We start from the raw sequence: 19,975 nt of genomic DNA, 5'->3' as shown, positions 1-19,975 counted from the left end.
CCTCACATTTAGGTGATGTGACATGGCGCAGGGGGGGAGGGGAAGGGGGGAATGTGCAGCGAGGCTGAGTGCCATGGCACTTATGCCAGTACGCAGCTCGCGAACCAAATTCTTGGCCACCCTTGACATAAACTGCTCTCAGTAATTGTCCAGAAGATTCACATCATAAGGTGCAGTAAATGAGTGGGATACTTTGTTTAATTTTCGATACTTGCAGTGTAAGATTCCGTTCTGTATTCTTTCCGTTGCCCCAACTGCTGCGTAGAAACTAAGCTAAAATAAATGGCTCAAGCCTTGCCCATACCGACGCCAGAAATCCTGCTTTTTCGAAACGCTTTGTTGTTCGAACTCCCCCTTCTGTCACTTTCACTTCTGGCCAAGTCCTGCATACACCATAAATCTGCTAAACATCAAATAAAAACAGTCTCGATCCCGTTTTCAGATTTTTTATTTGTTAGGAACAGGTTTCAAGCCGTTCCTCAGACAATTTTCAGGTTCCAGAATGAGAGTTTCACTCTGAAGTGGACTGTGCGCTGATATGAAACTTCCTGGCAGATTAAAACTGTGTGCCGGGCCGAGACTCGAACTCGGGACCTTTGCCTTTCGCGGGCAAGTGCTCTACCAACTGAGCTACCCAAGCACGACTCACGCCCCATCCCCACAGCTTTACTTCCGCCTGTACCTCGTCTCCTACCTTCCAAATAAATAAATAAATTTATTTTTCATTCCAGTCTCTGATCACAAATGAATTCTTTAGACGATTACCGGTTTCAGTCTGTAATGACCATCTTCAGATCTAAAATGTATAAATACATACATCTAGTGAGCAGTGTGTCTTTTAACATAAAACAGCAATATGTATCACAATATACTGTCATACATCATGGAAATGTACAGATAAAATATGGTATAACGTTCCTTTTTTACACCATGTCCTAAAGTGATACGGCCATAATGGCATCGTCAAAGCATATAAATATGATCAACATACCATCGTCACACAGATTTAAAATATAGTCTTACTTGATGAGTTATGCTGTGAACAGAAGGCATTTTCCTTACTTCCGCACATTAGTCGCTCTAATTTTGTAACTGATTGTCTCCTACATACTCATGGGACGTATAGCCAAACTATATAATTTTATTTATTCAATGCGTTTATGTTGTTTAAAACTTTTCTGTGGGAGACATGTCACGATGTATGCAAAGCCCTGTATTTCTTAAGTTCTTACTATCGGTGCTCGCCTACATAAGATCCTAGCGGCCGACCCAACAGAGGGCGCTGTTCATTGATCTGTCTCTCTTTCAGCTGTCATATAGACATTTTACCTTTCATGCCAACTATCTCTGCAGATGACGAAGAAATTGAAGAAATGTATGATGAAATAAAAGAAATTATTCAGATAGTGAAAGGAGACGAAAATTTAATAGTCATGGGTGACTAGAATTCTGTAGTAGGAAAAGGGAGAAAAGGAAACGTATTAGGTGAATATGGATTGGGGGGAAGAAATGAAAGAGGAAGCCGCCTGGTAGAATTTTGCACAGAGCACAACTTAATCATAGGTAACACTTGGTTCAAGAATCATAAAACAAGGTTGCATACATGGAAGAAGCCTGGAGATACGGACAGGTTTCAGATAGATTATATAATGGTAAGACAGAGGTTTAGGAACCAGGTTTTAAACGGTAAGACATTTCCAGGGGCAGATGTGGACTCTGACCACAATCTATTGGTTATGAACTGTAGGCTAAAACTGAAGAAACTGCAAAAAGGTGGGAATTTAAGGAGATGGGACCTGGATAAACTGAAAGAACCAGAGGTTGTACAGAGTTTCAAGGAGAGCGTAAGAGAACAACTGACATGAATGTGGGAAAGAAATACAGTAGAAGAAGAATGGGTAGATTTGAGGGATGAAGTAGTGAAGGCAGCAGAGGATAAAGTAGGTAAAAAGACGAGGGCTAGTAGAAATCCTTGGGTAACAGAAGACATATTGAACTTAATGATGCAAGAAGAAAATATGAAAATTCAGTAAATGAAGCAGGCAAAAAGGAATACAAACGTCTGAAAAATGAGATCGACAGGAAGTGCAAAATGGCTAAGCAGGGATGGCTAGAGGACAAATGTAAGGATGTAGCGGCTTGTCTCACCAGGGGTAAGTTAGATAATGCATACAGGAAAATTAAAGAGACCTTTGGAGAAAAGAGAACCACTTGTATGAATATCAAGAGCTCAAATGGAAACCCAGTTCTAAGCAAAGAAGTGAAAGCAGAAAGGTGGAAGGAGTATATAGAGGTTCTATACAAGGGCGATGTATTTGAGGACAATATTAGGGAAATGGAAGAGGATGTAGATGATGATTAAATGGGAGATATGATGCTGGGTGAAGAGTTTGACAGAGCACTGAAAGACCTGAATCGAAACAAGGCCCCGGGAGTAGACGACATTCCATTAGAACTACTGACAGCCTTGGGAGAGCCAGTTCTGACAAAAGTCTACCATCTGGTGAGCAAGATATAAGAGACAGGCGAAATGCCCTCAGACTTCAAGAAGAATATAAAAATTCCAATCCCAAACAAAGCAGGCGTTGACATATGTGAAAATTACCGATCTATCAGTTTAATAAGTCACGGCTGCAAAGTACTAACGCGAATTCTTTACAGACGAATGGAAAAACTAGTAAAAGCCGACCTCGGGGAAGATCAGTTTGGATTCCGTAGAAATATTGGAACACGTGAGGCAATACTGACCCTACGACTTATCTTAGAAGAAAGATTAAGGAAAGGAAAACCTACGTTTCTAGCATTTGTAGACTTAGAGAAAGCTTTTGACAATGTTGACTGGAATACTCTCTTTCAAATTCTGAAGGTGGCAGGGATAAAATATAGGGAGCGAAAGACTATTTACAATTTGTACAGAAACCAGATGGCAGTTATAAGAGTCGAGGGACATGAAAGGGAAGCAGTGGTTGGGAAGGGAGTGAGACATGGTTGTAGCCTCTCCCTGATGCTATTCAATCTGTATATTGAGCAAGCAGTGAAGGAAACGAAAGAAAAATTTGGGGTAGGTATTAAAATCCATGGAGAAGAAATAAAAACTTTCAGGTTTGCCGATGACACTGTAATTCTGTCAGAGACAGCAAAGGACTTGGAAGAGCAGTTGAACGGAATGGATAGTGTCTTGAAAGGAGGATGTAAGATGAACATCAACAAAAGCAAAACAAGGATAATGGAATGTAGTCGAATTAAGTTAAGTGATGCTGAAGGAATTAGATTAGGAAATGAGGCACTTAAAGTAGTAAAGGAGTTTTGCTATTTGGGGAGCAAAATAACTGATGATGGTCGAAGTAGAGAGGATATAAAATGTAGACTGGCAATTGCAAAGAAAGCGTTTCTGAAGAAGAGAAATTTGTTAACATCGAGTATAGATTTAAGTGTCACGAAGTCGTTTCTGACAGTATTTGTATGGAGTGTAGCAATGTATGGAAGTGAAACATGGACGATAAATAGTTTGGACTTAAAGAGAATAGAAGCTTTCGAAATGTGGTGCTACAGAAGAATGCTGAAGATTAGATGGGTAGATCACATAACTAATGAGGAGGTATTGAATAGGTTGGGGACAAGAGAAACTTGTGGCACAACTTGACTAGAAGAAGGGATCGGTTGGTAGGACATATTCTGAGGCATCAAGGGATCACCAATTCACTATTGGAGTGCAGTGTGGAGGGTAAAAATCGTAGAGGGAGACCAAGAGATGAATACACTAAACAGATTCAGAAGAATGTAGGTTGCAGTAGTTACTGGGAGATGAAGAAGCTTGCACAGGATATAGTAGCATGGAGAGCTGCATCAAACCAGTGTCAGGACGGAAGGCCACAACAACAAGAAGCAATTTATAGGTTGGCACAGGCAATGTATTACGCTATATTAATTGTTGACCATGAATTCACCACAAAAAATGGTCGAACCTATACTCGTCATTTATTTTCTTTTAATAATTTTACATGGATAACTGCATTCCTCTTTTAATGTATCACAATTGGTTTCTATAATAGTCATCAATTTTAATAATTCTGCTACATGCATTTTATCTAACGTGCTTTTATCAGATTATGTTTTTGCGTAAATGATGTTTACATATAAGCAAGCCCACAGTAGCGACATCTAGGGAGGGTGTAGGCAAACAGGTTTCTGGATACTACTGTACCTCAGTAGCTAGTTGGTAATAATCACTGTGTGGACGATGTGGCCTATTCTACACCATATTTTAAATCTGTGTGACGATGTTATGCTGATTATATTTATATGTTTTGACGATGCAATTACGGCCGCATCGCTTTAGGACATGGTGTAAAGCCGGCCGCGGTGGTCTCCTGGTTAAGGCGCTCAGTCCGGAACCGAGCGACTGCTATGGTCGCAGTTTCGAATCCTGCCTCGGGCATGGATATGTGTGATGTCCTTAGGTTAGTTAGGTTTAAGTAGTTCTAAGTTCTAGGGGACTGATGACGACAGTGGTTAAGTCCCATAGTGCTCAGGGCCATTTGAACCATTTGAACATGGTGTAAAAAAAGGTACGCTATACCATATTTTATCTGTACATTTCCATGGTGTATCACAGTATATTGTGATACATATTGCTGTGTTATGTTAAAAGACACACTGCACACTAGATGTATATATTTATATATTTTAGATCTGAAGATGGTCATTACAGACTGAAACCGGTAATCGTGTAAAGAATTCATTTGTGATCAGAGACTGGAATAAAAAAGAATTTTACAGTATTGGATCACTGTTTGTACACGTGATTATGTCGCAGTTGGTGTAATTAATTAATTTTCAGGTTTTTCACCGCCGTTATTGTTGCTGGTAGATCCGTAGAAGTAGGGTTGTCACCACTCTGAGGAGAGGGCCGAAACGGGTGTCTTTTATTTTTTTTTTTTTTTTGGTCATCATTCTACTGACTGGTTTGATGCGGCCCGCCACGAATTCCTTTCCTGTGCTAACCTCTCCATCTCAGAATAGCACTTGCAACCTACGTCCTCAATTATTTGCTTGACTTTTTCCAATCTCTGTCTTCCTCTACAGTTTTTGCCCTCTACAGCTCCCTCTAGTACCAAGGAAATCATTCCCTCATGTCTTAGCAGATGTCCTATCATCCTGTCCCTTCTCCTTGTGAGTGTTTTCCACGTATTTCTTTCCTCTCCGATTCTGCGTAGAACCTCCTCTTTCCTTACCTTATCAGTCCACCTAATTTTCAACATTCGTCTATAGCACCACATCTCAAATGCTTCGATTCTCTTCTGTTCCTGTTTTCCCACAGTCCAGGTTTCACTACCATACAATGCTGTACTCCATACGTACATCCTCAGAAAGTTCTTCCTCAAATTAAGGCCGGTATTTGATATTAGTAGACTTCTCTTGGCCAGAAATGCCTTTTTTGCCATAGCGAGTCTGCTTTTGATGTCCTCCTTGCTCCGTCCGTCATTGGTTATTTTACTGCCTAGGTAGCAGAATTCCTTAACTTCATTGACTTCGTGACCATCAATCCTGATGTTAAGTTTCTCGCTGTTCTCATTTCTACTACTTCTCATTACCTTCGTCTTTCTCCGATTTACTCTCAAACCATACTGTGTACTCATTAGACTGTTCATTCCGTTCAGCAGATCATTTAAGTCTTCTTCACTTTCACTCAGGATAGCAATGTCATCAGCGAATCGTATCATTGATATCCTTTCACCATGTATTTTAATTCCACTCCTGAACCTTTCTTTTATTTCTATCATTGCTTCCTGGGTGTACAGATTGAAGAGTAGGGGCGAAAGGCTACAGCCTTGTCTTACACCCTTCTTAATACGAGCACTTCGTTCTTGATCGCCCACTCTTATTAATCCCTCTTGGTTGTTGTACATATTGTATATGACCCGTCTCTCCCTATAGCTTACCCCTACTTTTTTCAGAATCTCGAACAGCTTGTACCATTTTAAATTGTCGAACGCTTTTTCCAGGTCGACAAATTCTATGAAAGTGTCTTGATTTTTCTTTAGCCTTGCTTCCATTATTAGCCGTAACGTCAGAATTTTCCTCTCTCGTCCCTCAACTTTTCCTAAAGCCAAACTGATCGTCACCTAGCGCATTCACAGTTTTCTTTTCCATTCTTCTGTATATTATTCTTGTAAGCAGCTTCGATGCATGGTCTGTTAAGCTGATTGTGCGATAATTCTCGCACTTGTCAGCTCTTGCCGTCTTCGGAATTGTGTGGATGATGCTTTCCCGAAAGTCAGATGGTATATCGCCAGACTCATATATTCTACACACCAACGTGAATAGTCGTTCTGTTGCCACTTCCCCCAATGATTTTAGAAATTCTGATGGAATGTTATCTATCCCTTCTGCTTTATTTGACCGTAAGTCCTCCAAAGCTCTTTTAAATTCCGATTCTAATACTGGATCCCCTATCTCTTCTAAATCGACTCCTGTTTCTTCTTCTATCACATCAGACAAATCTTCACCCTCATAGAGGCTTTCAATGTATTCTTTCCACCTAACTGCTCTCTCCTCTGCATTTAACAGTGGAATTCCCGTTGCACTCTTAATGTTACCACCGTTGCTTTTAATGTCACCGAAGGTTGTCTTGACTCTCCTGTATGCTGAGTCTGTCCTTCCGACAATCATATCTTTTTCGATGTCTTCACATTTTTCCTGCAGCCATTTCGTCTTAGCTTCGCTGCACTTCCTATTTATTTCATTCCTCAGCGACTTGTATTTCTGTATTCCTGATTTTCCCGGAACATGTTTGTACTTCCTCCTTTCATCAATCAACTGAAGTATTTCTTCTGTTACCCATGGTTTCTTAGCAGCTACCTTCTTTGTGCCTATGTTTTCCTTCCCAACTTTTGTGATGGCCCTTTTTAGAGATGTCCATTCCTCTTCAACTGTACTGTTTACTGCGCTATTCCTTATTGCTGTATCTATAGCGTTAGAGAACTTCAAACGTATCTCGTCATTCCTTAGTACTTCCTTATCCCACTTCTTTGCGTATTGATTCTTCCTGACTAATGTCTTGAACTTCAGCCTACTCTTCGTCACTACTATATTGTGATCTGAGTCTATATCTGCTCCTGGGTGCGCCTTACAATCCAGTATCTGATTTCGGAATCTCTGTCTGACCATGATGCAATCTAATTGAAATCTCCCCATATCTCCCGGCCTTTTCCAAGTATACCTCCTCCTCTTGTGATTCTTGAACAGGGTATTCGCTATTACTAGCTGAAACTTGTTACAGAACTCAATTAGTCTTTCTCCTCTTTCATTCCTTGTCCCAAGCACATATTCTCCTGTAACCTTTTCTTCTACTCCTTCCCCTACAACTGCATTCCAGTCGCCCATGACTATTAGATTTTCGTCCCCCTTTACATACTGCATTACCCTTTCAATATCCTCATACACTTTCTCTATTTGTTCATCTTCAGCTTGCGACGTCGGCATGTATACCCGAACTATCGTTGTCGGTGTTGGTCTGCTGTCGATTCTGATTAGAACAACCTGGTCACTGAACTGTTCACAGTAACACACCCCCTGCCCTACCTTCCTATTCATAACGAATCCTACACCTGTTATACCATTTTCTGCTGCTGTTGATATTACTCGATACTCATCTGACCAGAAATCCTTGTCTTCCTTCCACTTCACTTCACTGACCCCTACTATATCTAGATTGAGCCTTTGCATTTCCCTTTTCAGATTTTCTAGTTTCCCTACCACGTTCAAGCCTCTGACATTCCACGCCCCGACTCGTAGAACGTTATCCTTTCGTTGATTATTCAATCTTTTTCTCATGGTAACCTCCCCCTTGGCAGTCCCCTCCCGGAGATCCGAATGGGGGAGTATTCCGGAATCTTTTGCCAATGGAGAGATCATCATGACACATCTTCAATTACAGGCCACATGTCTTATGGATACACGTTACGTGAATTTAATGCAGTGGTTTCCATTGCCTTCTGCATCCTCATGTCGTTGATCATTGCTGATTCTTCCGCCTTTAGGGGCAATTTCCCACCCCTATGACAAGAGAGTGCCCTGAATCTCTATCCGCTCCTCCGCCCTCTTTGACAAGGCCGTTGGCAGAATGAGGCTGACTTCTTATGCCGGAAGTCTTCGGCCGCCAATGCTGATTATTTATCAAAATTTAGGCAGTGGCGGAGATTGAACCCGGAACCGAAGACGTTTTGATTATGAATCAAAGACGCTACCCCTTTTTTTATTTTGACGTTGCCCCTTTGTTTGGATGCCCTTGGGTTTTTTGTTTTTTTTTTGTTTTTTTGACGCTACCCCTTTTTTTACTTTTTTAATTTTTTTTCTATTTTTTTTAATATAGTTTTCCCTTAAAAAGCCCCTTAGGAAAATGGAACTTAAAAAAAAACACCTAAGTGCCGCCGCCACTTTTCATCCTATAACAAAAATCCGATCCACTTCAGGCGTTGGCTCCTGAGTAAACCCACCCCAGAGAGCTGCCTATATACCAGGGGAAATATGGGAAATCAAGGTTAGGGCTATCCTTTGGCACTTTTTTTTTTTTTTTTTACATGATTACATTTAGGTAACGTGTACAAATGAGAATTCTAGTAACTAAGTGTTACAAGTAAGTGTTACAACAACAAAGGTGGCATAAAAGAGTAATCAAAAAATAAAAATGTAAATCACTGATGTAATTCCAACTAAAAGGTTCTTCAATAATGTAACTGGTTCCACTTGGAGCCTCGCCATCGTTATCTGATATCTCCAATAGCGCCTTTGAAGGGCATCTGCAACGGAGGCATTCTGCTTTGCTAGTGCCTCAATGAAAACAGCATCCCTGCAGCAGCTTGTCTCTTCCTTCGCTCATGGCTGACAAGGCAGAACGTTCAACCGTTAGTGTGATGCGGCACATAACATTAACCTCAGCTTGGCACTCCCCAGCTGACTGGGGGGTTAACGAAGACGCTGCGTAAATAATTTGCGAAGAGCGTACGGTATTTCGGTGTGCTTTCGAGGGCATTGTGAGCATTTTGTAGGAACCACCAGTAATGAAGCTGCTCTTTCTCTCCGTCGCTAAAGATGTAGGCGATGGTAAGTCCTTTGAACCATGTAAGCGCATGATATTTTGCAGCCGAAAAGTAAGTTTCATCGGGACAGAGTAGGGTCTGAGGGTCAATCATATCAGGTGTGACCCGGAGGTAACAAGCCAAGATCTTCTGCGTTAGTCGCCAAACTCCGGACGATGATGCGCAAGTAAAGCGGTGTTCATCGGTATCCAAAAGGTGACAATCTGGGCAATAAGGGGAGTCTGCCAGTCCAATAGTGTGAAGTCGCTGTCGTGTGGCATATTTTTTGTTGGCGATCTGATACCACTTCGAACGCACCGTGGATGGCAGAAAGTTGTGGTGTATCGTTTTCCACACTCTTGGCCAGTGAACCGTAGGGTACTTGTTTTCCACCACGTTACGGGGAACAGCCCGCAGAAATTGGTATAAAAATCTTTCGCCTTTGGTGGACGTGTGGCGGAGAGGTTCGAGCTGACATAGCTGTAATCAAGAATGAAGGTCGACACATGGGAGAGCTGTGGTGTGACGTGCGCTACCGACACCGGCGGGTCGTTAGAGACTGGCATCAGAACCTGTAGTAAACGACCCGTGAGAGAGGTATATTGACTTTTCCATCGTTTCCTCATGTTGCTCATGTAATGGGCAGCTGCTCTCGCCCTAACGTTGACCAATCCCAGCCCTCCTTTGTGCCCTGGGAGGGTAAGAGTGTCGTATCGTACTTTCAAGATATGACCTGCGGAAACGTAGTAACTGAAGGCCGCCTGAAGCCGGCGACCTATCTGCAGCGGTAGTGGTAGGACCTGTGCCACGTGATTGAGTTTTGATGCCACGTAGAGGTTCAGGTATTCAACACGTTGTAGCTGATTCAAGTCCCGGAGCAGGTTCTGTCGCACCATTGCGCGTATGATCTGTAATAACCGTCGGTAGTTTGCTGCAGCTGTTTTACGTACATCTTTCTTGAACTTGAGTCCCAAATATCGCAGATCAGAAACTGATGGGAGGGGATCGAGGGCTTCCGGTCCGAGACCACGCCCAATATCCAACGCCGCCGACTTGTTGATGTTCAGAAGACTGCCTGCGGCCTGTCCGTATCGCTCAATCCAGGTTAGTACGCTGTGAACTTCGTCATTGGAACGAACCAGCAGTAGCAGGTCGTCGGCGTATGTCCTGTAGCGAAACGTGACGTCCCGCAGCGTGATGCCAGATAGGCGGTGGTTTAGGCCCCCTAGGAGTGGCTCGAGTGCGATTGCATAAAGGTAGGTAGAAAGGGGACAACCCTGTCGTAGAGACCTCTTAATGGGTACTGGTCCTACCGGCCTTCCATTGACCTGGACGTGTGAGCTGGCAGCGGTCCAAAGACGCCGTAGGCCCGGGGGGAATCCCATACAGTCTATCACTCGTAGGAGGAAGTTGTGGTGCACTCTGTCAAAGGCGCGGTTGAAATGGACGGGGACGATCGCCGCTCTCAGACGGCACGCAGAAGCGATCGCTATTAAGTCCCTGCAGTCACCGGTGGCCATGTGTATGTTGGCTTCTCCCCCCTGCGACGTCTGTTCTGGAGCGAGGATCATCGGCAAAGTCGTCTTAATACGGCTCGTCATAATCCTGGTGAAAATCTTGCAATCGGCGTTCAGCATTGTAAGCGGCCGATAGTCGTTAATCGATAGCCCTCCACCTGGCTTGTGTACCGGTATGAGAAGACCTTCTACAAACGCTGGCGGCACAACGCAGTCTCGAGACATAAGTTCGCGGAACATTATAACCCAGCGAAGCATCATGATGTCACGGAAAGTCCTGTAGAATTCGATGGGCAATCCATCAGGTCCAGGAGACTTATTGGCCGCACCTTTGTCCACGGCTTCTTCGACTTCTTCGAGTGAGATTTCCTCTGTTAGCGCATTCACGGTAGCCTCGTCGATAGTACGTGTTACCTGCTGTAACACTTCAGTAGTGGCCTCGTCATCGACGGTTCTTTCCTTGTAAAGATGACGAAAATTATCCTCCACCGCCTTTACTATGGTTGCCTGAGTCGTACATAAGCGACCGTCGTGTGTCCTGAGTTGTGTGATTAAATGTTGGCGTTGTCGGCGTTTATCCGCCACAACGTGGTGCATAGCGGGTTCCTCTGCAACCGTTCGGTCGTGCCGTCGCGATCGAACTACTGCACCTTCTAGTCGGCGCTTCGTCAATGATAGTATGTGAGCCTTGATTCTGCTTTGGTCACGTTGTCTCTCCGGGGAAGGGGGTAAGGCGTCGACGTCCCTGAGTGCCGCATAGTAAAAATCGAGGGTCTGTCGATGCCACGCAGTCACGTCCTTGCCATATTGCATAAGTGTCCTACGGATTGCTAGTTTGGCACAGAGGAGCCACCACGCCAGCGTCGAGGTGTATCGTGGGTGGCGGCGTTCACAGGCAGTCCACGTTGCTGCAACTTGCCGACGGCAATCCAGGTCCTGGAGATGAGTTATGTTGAGCTTCCAAAAGCCATTGCTGCGCCAGACTTGTTGGGGGCGTAGGTGTATAGTGCAGATATAGGCACTGTGATCGGAATAGGCCTGAGGCCATAGTTCGGCGACCACCACACCTTGTGTGAGATCTTGTGACACATATATGCGGTCAAGTCGGCTGGCCGAATGACTGGTAAGATGAGTGTGGCCAGAGCGGTTACCGTGGACTTTTTCCCACGTGTCGCACAAGTGAAGTTCTTGGATCATCGCACCCAGTTCCGGACAAGGCATGTAATGTGGGATGTGGTCCTTGGGGTGAAGTACGCAATTAAAATCGCCGGCGAAGACGCTGTGGTCGTATCGTCCAAGGAAAAGGGGAGCGACATCTGTGGAGTAGAATCTGGCGCGGTCGTGACGTCTTGTGGTACCCGACGGCGCGTAAAAATTAATGAATCGGGTGTTGAGTGCCGTAAATGCTATTCCTCGCGCGGAGGGAAGAAACGTGACGTCAGTAACTTCAATACCTTCACGCACTAATATTGCCACTCCGGTATCTGCAGGGCTACCGGGCGTCACATGTGTGACGTAACCGTAAAAGTGCGGGAGGGCAGTCGTTTTCACTTCTTGTAGGAAAGCAAAGTCAACTCACATGGCTCGTATGGTTTCTTTCAGAAGTTGGATCTTGACAGGAGAACTGATCATGTAGATATTCATTGTCGCCAGGCGGTAAGCCTGGCAAGGCGTTGTTTGGGCGAGGTTATCCATCTTGAAGTTGTAGAGAAGCGAACATCGGGAGTGATGTCACCCCCCGCCGAACGCGGCCCTCCTTGTGCTGCTTATACGGCATGATCCGGCGGCGCCTCAGCTGGCCGCGGATCGGGATCTTGTGTCTCGACGTCCTCGGCCCACGAAGCGGGCGCGGATGTCTGTTCGTGTTCCATAGCCTCGGAATGTTTGATAGTAAGGGACCGGGCGACTTCGCTGCCTGCACTGGTACCTTCCCGCTGCTCACTGTTTCTGTCAATGGGCTGATGGTCGAAAGCTGCATGTTTTTCTGTCTGTTCTGCAAGGTTGGATTCAGTGGAAACAGCCTCAGCTTCGCGGCTGGCTTCTTGAGTGGTCAGTTGTTCTTTCCCGGCCGAATGCGAACCGCTGTGTTCCGACACGGTCCTACGACGGCGCTTTCGGCGTTTCGGTGATCGCTGTTTCCGTACATGGCCTTCATTGTCAGAAGACGGCACTGACTCACGCTCCGCCGGAACAAACGCTTCGGTCGGTACAATAAGGGAATCAATTGCCATCTTGCTGTCGTCAATGTCTGTCGCGTTCGGTAGCTCCAGAGTCGTAGTACTATTTTCCACCACGGGCCAGGTCGGCGGATCATCTAGGTTTTTGTCCGTGGAAAATGATTTCTGTACCGCTGAAACGGTCGGCTGTGTCTGTTGTGTGGAGAACGTCGTGAGCGCCGCCTCGTAAGGCACGGGTAGAATAGTCTTCGTCGCTGGTGGTGCAACGTCCTTCGGTGGGAGTTGTGTGATCCGACGCTGGAGGCACTCGGAAGGAAGGTGACCTTCCTCGCCGCATCCGGAACACGTCTTCGGCTGGCCATCATAAATAACTATGGCCCGGCACCCTCCTATCTGTAGATAGGATGGCACATGTCGTTGGAGATCAATGCGCACTTGGCGTACTCCATTGAGTACTGGATACGTCTTAAACTGGGTCGATTTTTCAGCCACGTGTTCGTGTACCGTGCCGTAGGGGCGGAGCGCCGCTACAACTTCTGCCGCCGGGAGTTCAAATGGAAGTTCGAATATGCGGATAGTCCGCAGTCCCATTGCGGCATGACCGACCTCGACGTTGCCAACATTGCCATCTGCGTGGCAGAAGCGGAGTTCTTGTTTCATCTCACGAAGCACCTTGTCGCATGTAGTTTCGTTTATGATCTTTACATAGACCGTGCTACTGACGATCGAAAAGTGAATGCCGACAATGTCGGCAGCCGGGATCTTGGCTTCCTCTTTTAAAAAGCGTTCGACTTCGAGCGCCTTTGGTCGGGTAAAGTCGTTCCGAAATGTGAATTTCAAGGTGGATCTTCTGTATTGGTTTGCCATGGTCTTGTAGCGGTACGGCGTCACGGTAGTGTCGGCCGAAGAAAGTAAACAAGGCGCGCGGGCCCTCTCTGACAGCGGAGAGCACACACCGCACGTCTGCTTCGCTCGGCTGCGAGAGCCGCACTGCCCCTAGACCACGGTGTCTCACAAACAAAATACTCTTAAAACACGATCGAAAATATTTTTATATTATTTTTAGCATTTTATACCGATCGCTGTGCTTCAATCACAGAATGTTTTCTAAAATTTTAAAGCATAAATCTGGACGAAATAGGTGCTGACGAGCAGGCCCGGTACCCTCGTCAGTTCGGCGCTATAGACAGAACTACGGGAACGTTTCATAGTGAGGAAAGAAAAGTGCGGGAGATATGTCAGTTTCCGCAGACGCGAGTTAGACACTTCTGGCAGCGTGCGGTACGAAATCGCATTTGGGGCGGCAGCAACAGAAGGGCGAGGGGAAAATTCTGAAACACGGTCGCTGCCCGTCCTCAGGGGAGCGGGCGCTGCGCCGCCGTCAGATGTCGCTGTCCGTGAAGCCGACGGCTGCCGCTCCCGTACGTACGGAGCCCCCTGCGCCTGCCACCGCCGCTACCCGCGCAGCCCGAGCGCCATCGATTTCTTCCGACGCCCGCTCCGTTCTCCGTCCGTCTCCGCTCCGCTAAACTCTGCGCTGGGATGCGTTTTTGTCGCCGGCTGCCGCGGCCGCCTCGATTCCTCTCCTCCCAAACTCCCCCGTCCCCCCCCCCCCCCTCTACCCTGACCCACTGCCACCATCCCACGCGGAAACTCAGAGTCGCCCCAGTCGCTTCGCGAAAAGTAGGCAGTGCGTATAACGCAGGCCTGCGGGTCCTAAAGAGACGCTGTACGGGCGGGGAAACTCGCCTGCTCTCTTGTGTCAGTTTATGAGCCGGAGAATGCCCGACCATTAAGGCGTTCAGTGCTTCCATCTGGGGAGACTACTTTTCCCAGGAGCAGTTCCGTGTTACTCTTCAGATTTGCAACCAAATCCAGACGCTGGACCGTCAATCTGAATAATTCAGTTCTGCAACAATAACTTATCTGTGTCGAGTATAATTTGTATAAATGCGAATCTGCCACCACGATGTCTTACCGATTTTACGAGGGTAAACGGCCTGTAGCGTCGCACGTCCAATGGACTCTCTCTTAAAGCTCCTGTTGCATGTAGACTAGACAGAGTCCATGCAGTAATGGTACTGTACACAAATGTGCGAAGTTACAGTACTGGCTATTAAAATTGCTACACCAAGAAAAAATGCAGATGATAAACGGGTATTCATTGGACAAATATATTATACTGGAACTGACATGTGATTACATAATCACGCAATTTGGGTGCACAGATCCTGCGAAATCAGTACCCAGAACAACCACCTCTCGCCGTAATAAAGGCCTTGATACGCCTGGGCATTGAGTCAGATAGAGCTTCGATAGCGTGTTCAGGTACAGCCGCCCATGCAGCTTCAACACGAGCAGTGACTGGCGTATTGTGACGAGCCAGTTGCTCGGCCACCATTGACCAGACGTTTTCGGTTGGTGAGAGATCTGGAGAATGTGCTGGCCAGTGCGGCAGTCGAACATTTTCTGTATCCAGAACATGCGGTCGTGCATTATCCTGCTGAAATGTAGGGTTTCACAGGGATCGAATGAAGGGTAGAGCCACGGGTCGTAACCCATCTGAAATGTAACGTCCACTGTTCAAAGTGCCGTCAATGCGAACAAGAGGTGACCGACACTAGTAACCAATGGCAACCCATATCCTCACGCCGGGTGATACGCCACTATGGCGACGACGAATACACGCTTCCAATGTGCGTTCACCGCGATGTCACCAAACACGGATGCGACCATCATGATGCTGTAAACAGAACCTGGATTCATCCGAAAAAAATGACGTTTTGCCATTCGTGCACCCAGGTTCGTCGTTGAGTACGCCATCGCAGGCGCTCCTGTCTGTGATGCAGCGTCAAGGGTAACCGCAGCCACAGTCTCCGAGCTGACAGTCCCTCCTGCTGCAAACGTTGTCGAACTGTTCGTGCATATGGTTGTGGTCTTGCAAACGTCCCCATCTGTTGACTCAGGGATCGAGACGTGGCTGCACGATCCGTCACAGCCATACGGATAAGATGCCTGTCATCTCGATTGCTAGCGATACGAGGCCATTGGGATCCAGCACGGCGTTCCGTATTACCCTCCTGAACCGACCGATTCCATATTGTGCTAACAGTCATTGGATATCGACCAACGCGTGCAGCAATGTTGCGATACGATAAACCGCAATCGCGATAGGCTACAATCCGACCTTTATCAAAGTCGGAAACGTGATGGTACGCACTTCTCCTCCTTACACGAGGCATCATAACAGCGTTTCACTAGGCAACGGCGACCAATTGCTGTTTGTGTATGAGAAATCGGTTGGAAACTTTCCTCATGTCAGCACGTTGTAGGTGTTGCCACCGGCGCCAACCTTGTGTGAATGCTCTGAAAAGCTAATCATTTGCATATCACACCATCTTGTTCCTGTCGGTTAAATTTCGCCTCTGCAGCACGTCATCTTCGTGGTGCAGTAATTTTAATGGCCAGTAGTGTATATGGAAGTTTTGAACTAGCACGTCTCGTCGCACGGTGATAGGTGGCATAACGTTATTCCTGATCCCACAGATCATCAAAAGTCGATACACTGTTATCTTGAGCTGTGTGTACTTGGTATCCAAGACACCTGTAGATGAAGCATCAGGAATCCGTGACACTAAAGATGGTAACGCAAATAAAAGTTTAGAGAAAGCCTTTATCCGGCAGCGACTAACGATGAATCTCTTGTGATGACTAGGCTGCAACACTGTTAACGATGACACTGTTGATGCCATGGATGATGATGATGATGATGATGTAGACGCTGAAGATGACAGGGAAAACGACTACGATGACGATGATGACGACGCTCAACTGGTGAGGATCGTGCTGCGATAACAATGATCATGGTGTCATTGTGTGAAGATGATAATGACAATGCTTCAATGATGATAACAAGAACGTTGTGCCGATTATGGGTGACAATGATGAGAAAGGACATGGAGATGATGATCACAATGTTCATGTCGATAATGACCACGATGCCGGCCGCTGTGGCCGAGCGATTCTAGGCGTCTCAGTCCGGAACCGCGCTGCTGCTACGGTCACAGGTTCGAATCCTGCCTCGGGCGTGGATGTGTGTGATGTCCTTAGCTTAGTTAGGTTTAAGTAGTTCCAAGTCTTGGGGACTGATGACCTCAGATGTTAAGTCCCACAGTGCTTAGAGCCATTTAGAGCCATTTGAACCATTTTTTTTATAATGACCACGCTGATGACAATGATAATCATAATGGTGATAGTAATGATGATGGTTTATATTCACGATGATGGCAGTGATGATGATTGTATGATGATGTTCTGATGATATGATTATGGGCCTTTGGTGATGCTTCAGTGATGATGGTGATGACGATAGCGACGTACGATTTTCTGAAGAAGACGTAGCACTCTATATAAATCGTCGCTAGCTGATTTCCAGAGGTCAGTTTTATACCATTACGGCTTTCAACGTTTTTATTTATTTTATTGTGCGTTAATCGTCTATTATGCTGGATCTTCATAGAATATTATTTACGTTGTTATTTCTTTACTGCTTGAGATGCAAATAAATAAATAATAACGTCTGATAGTCATAAGCGGAAACGACCATGTTTAATATTTCCGTGAAGATTCCCACATCAATCGGTATTTACATTACATGATCATATTTTATTTGTTGACGTAAGCAAAGAATGGGGAAGATTAGAGGCTCTGGGACATAAATGCAAACTTGCAGTGAAACGTTTATGTAATACGTATTAATATTTATTTCACGGAGACCATTTTTTGTAGCAACAATTAAAACACACACACACACACACAGAAAAAGGTCTGTAAGGTAACACAACACACACTTGAGCTTGTAATGATCAACATTACTGTCCCCAAAAAAATTGTGTGTTGCACCGTTTCCTACATCTTCATCCGTTAACTAAACAGATAATGTATTCGTGTAGAATCAGGAGAATTGTTGTTATCGATATTTTTAAATACACAAAATATTGCAATAATATTCATAATTCATCCAAAATATTTCTGCTCGTGTAACTTATTTTATATTGGTCGCTGTCTGTTATGTTCTTTTCTTCCTAGACGGAATAAGTAGACTGATCTACACTCACGGAAAAAAATCGCATATACATCTACCAGATGTAGAGTGATGTAATTTCAGGAATATATTTGACTAGGTGACATATTTAAGCGATTAAATGTGTAAGATCACAACTTAATGTAAGCGCGAGACAAGCCATTGCATTAATCACCGATGTAATCGATAGAATTTTAAATGCAAGGATGCAAACGTGCGAGCGTTGTGTTGTACAATAGCCGGATGTCAGTTTGAGAGATGGACTTCCATGCCTGTTGCACATAGCAGTTAATACGGAGATGGTTAATGCTGTTTTAGGATGACGCTGGCGATGTCATCCGATTATGTCACACGTGCGCCGGATTGGAGACATATCTGGCGATCGAGCAGGCCAAAACAACATGCCAACTCTCCATAGAGCATGTTGGGTTACAAATGCGGTATTTCGGCAAGTATGACACTGTTGGAAAAGCCCCATGTTATGCTGTTCATGAATGTCAGCACAGCAGGTCGAATCACCAGACTGACGTACAAATTTGAAGTCAGGGTGCGTGGGATAACCATGAGAGTGCTGCTTCTGTCGCACGAAATCACATCCTAGACCATAACTACTGGTGTAGGTCCAGTGTGTCTAGCACACAGACAGATTTCTTGCAGGCTCTTTACTGGCCTCCTCCTAACCAACATACGGCCATCGCTGGCGCCGAGGCAGAACCAGCTTTCTCCAGAAAACACACAACACACATCCACCCTGCCCTCCAATGAGCTTTCGCTTGATACCACTGAATTCCCAAATGGTGGCGTGTTGGGATCGGATTACTGCATGCTACAGGGCATCTGACTCGGAGCTGTCCTTGAAGTAATCGATTTGTAACAGTTCGTTGTGTTACTGTGGTGCCAACAGCTGCTCATATTACTGTTGGAGTTGCAATAGGATGCGCTAGAACCGTACACAGAACACGATGGTCTTCCTTCTTTTTAGTACAACGTAGTCGTCCAGAGTCCAACCGCTGCTTCCTGGACGGGTAGGCGCGCCGGCTCCGGATCGAATCCGCCCGGCGGCTTAACGACGGAGGCCTGGATGTGGTTTTCAGGCGGTTTTTCACATCCTCTAGGTGAGTACCGGGCTGGTCCCCACGTCCCGCCTCAGTTACACGGCTCGCAGGCATCTGAACACATTCGCACTCTTCCGTGGATTACAGTAGACACAGACAGTCGGGGTACACTAATTCCATCCTGGGGGGTACGGGGTGGCGGCAGCAAGGGCATCTGGCCACTCCTTCCATTAACCTTGCCAAATTCGATTAACCATGCCGACCCTGCGCCACTGCAGGAAAAAGGCACAAGCAAAAGAAAGAAAGAAAGTCGTCCAGAGTCCCGTCTTTTCGAGACTGTAACCACCGCTACCAGCAATAATGTGCAGTGGGTCATTTCCACTCAAGTTTTTCTGCAATATCGCAGAAGAAACATCCAGCCTCTCGTAGCTCAATCACACGAAGCCTTTAAGGTATTTTAGACTACTGATGATGATGATGATGTTTGATTTATGGGGCGCTCAACTGCGCGGTTATCAGCGCCCATACAAATTCCCAACCTTTTGCTCAGTCTAATATCGCCACGTGCATGAATGATAATGAAGTGATGAGGACAACAGAAACACCCAGTCATCTCGAGACAGTGAAAATCCCTGACCCGCGGGGAATCGAATCCGGGACCCCGTGCTCGGGAAGCGAGAACGTGACCGTGAGACCAGGAGCTGTGGACTTCCAGACGAGTGTAAACTCACCACTTCGTACCTGAAAGATGACTATTCCTCACGAGCGTTACAGAGTGCTAAAGCAAACCTTATATGAATCGTCATAGTGGCGCTACTTAGCACCACTCTCATGCGACAGGTGCAAAATTTGAGGGTTGGGTTGGGGTTGTTTGGGGGAGGAGACCAGACAGCGAGGTCATCGGTCTCATCGGATTAGGGAAGGACGGGGAAGGAAGTCGGCCGTGCCCTTTCAAAGGAACCGTCCCGGCATTGGCCTGGAGCGATTTAGGGAAATCACGGAAAACCTAAATCAGGATGGCCGGACGCGGGATTGAACCGCCGTCCTCCGGAATGCGAGTCCA

The 19,975-nt window shown here is 45.9% G+C and overlaps 1 non-coding gene across 1 annotated transcript; it reads right to left on the bottom strand.

Moving 5' to 3' along the window:
- Positions 1-566: 566 nt before the first annotated feature.
- On the bottom strand, positions 567-641 carry Trnas-cga (transfer RNA serine (anticodon CGA)). Its single transcript has one exon. It is a non-coding gene; the product is annotated as a tRNA-Ser (tRNA).
- Between the last annotated feature and the right edge of the window lie 19,334 nt (positions 642-19,975).

The sequence above is a fragment of the Schistocerca serialis genome, chromosome 4 (assembly GCF_023864345.2).
Source record: "Schistocerca serialis cubense isolate TAMUIC-IGC-003099 chromosome 4, iqSchSeri2.2, whole genome shotgun sequence".
In the NCBI taxonomy this organism is placed as follows: domain Eukaryota; kingdom Metazoa; phylum Arthropoda; class Insecta; order Orthoptera; family Acrididae; genus Schistocerca; species Schistocerca serialis.
The sequence above is the reverse complement of the archived record's forward strand: the minus strand, read 5'-3'. Positions and strand labels throughout refer to the sequence as shown.